Source organism: Alosa sapidissima, chromosome 6 (assembly GCF_018492685.1).
Source record: "Alosa sapidissima isolate fAloSap1 chromosome 6, fAloSap1.pri, whole genome shotgun sequence".
NCBI classification, from domain to species: domain Eukaryota; kingdom Metazoa; phylum Chordata; class Actinopteri; order Clupeiformes; family Clupeidae; genus Alosa; species Alosa sapidissima.
Window position 1 is genome coordinate 3,833,893 of NC_055962.1, and position 1,904 is coordinate 3,835,796.

The window sequence follows — 1,904 nt, forward strand, 5'->3', positions numbered from 1 at the left end:
CTGGCTATCATGTTAACTGGCGGGACTGTTTACTTTGCCTCTGGAGTTAACCGCCCCATTCTTTTGCAGATGTGTTCAGCTGATGAGTCAGCCTCTGATCCCTGGTCGCAGATTCGTCTGTTTAACTCAAGTTCAAATTGAAATGTTTGTGATGCTCCACTGTTGTTTAATAAAGGTTTACAACACAACGTGTCAGGTTGTCTGTAGTAGGCTGCATGCGCTGGACCATGAATATTCCACCAAATAAATAAGGGTAAGGCTATTTGCACCCTGGTACAATTAGCAGTGTATGATATTCGTACCCTGGTGCAATAAGAAGTGAATTCTATTCGTACCCTGGTGCACACAACAATGTGTTCTATTAGTACCCCGTCTGGTACAAATATCAATGTATGCTATTCGTACCCCGGTGCACACAGCAATGTATTCTATTAGTACCCCGTCTGGTAAAAATATCAGTGTATGCTATTTGCACCCCTGTGCATTTATTCTGGCATATTGATCACACAATGTAATAATAAAATAAAATAAAAAAAGCAACATGTTTTTTTGTTGTTACGTAACAGGGTGTGAATAGCTCAGCTGTGTAGCCTAATAGACACTCTGAATAAGGTATGCTGTTTGCATCGATGTACAGTTAGAAGTGGATGCTATTCGTACCCTGGTGTTTATAGTGCTGCATGCTATTTACACCTGCATGAACTAGCTAATTATTGCAATCAAAACTTCCGTTTGAGAACCGATTTCTTGTTCAAATTGCGCGCCTTTTCTCCAGAGACGTTGGTACACATGCACACTCACTCTGCCAAAATGCATCACACAGGAATTGAAACCCAGTCTCCCACATGCTAACTCTTGTCTGTGACCACTGCACTATTTTCTTCCACAAGGAAATGGTGTTTGCAGGTAAACTTATAGTATAGGCCTGAACGTCATATTCACGAAATTTCTGTTAAAGGTGCCACGTGTAAGAATTGAGGTAAAAATATCCAAAAAAATGAGCTACACGCATCAAAAGAATGAGAAGAAATAAGGGTGATGATGTAATTAAAAAAATGACAAGCTATAGTGCTGCAGAGATATCAACCTGAATTAGCATGCTAAATTACTAGCCACAGCCCGACAGGTGTATACTCTTTGGTTCAAGTACGCCCACAAGCCGTGCGAGTTATTCATGTATTGCAGTTTGGCTGGCGGTTATGTTGCCTGCATACCGCCTCCCATGGCAGAAACTGGTATTATGACACCTGTCGGGCTGTGGCTAGTAATTTAGCATGCTAATACCTCAATTTTTACACATGGCACCTTTAACTAACAAACTGACGGTTGTATGTGTTCACTGAACCAAGATTATGAAAATAAAACACAACTTTTCAATCTAAAACTTAATCAGATAAGCAGATATTAGTGGCGAAACCTTTCAGAATTCTTCACTTTCTGCTGACGAAAAAACAAATGTCCACCATGTTTTTTGTGCACGTGAGCAACGTCTTTTTGTTGTTATGTCACAGGGTGTGAATAGCTCAGCTGTGTGGCCAAGGCTATTTGTACCAGGGGTGTAAATAGACACTCCGAATAAATAAATAGGCCTAACTAAAATTAACTCCCTAGGGCAGGGGTCTTAAACTCCCGGCCCGCGTCCGGCCCAATTCCGGCCCGCGACATATGTCAAAATAATAATGTAATCCGGCCCTTGAGGGAATTTTTAATTGCGACAAACAATACTGATTAATAAAATAGATGATAGATCCAAGTACGGTGACAAATCTCATTTGTACTCTCCTCCACTATTTCACCCAGAGCTTGATTCAAACCCAAAATCGCTGCACAAAGTTTTCAGGATATAGCCTACTTGTATTACACGCGATAAACACGAAGACGTGCATTTGTAATGACGCGGAAGC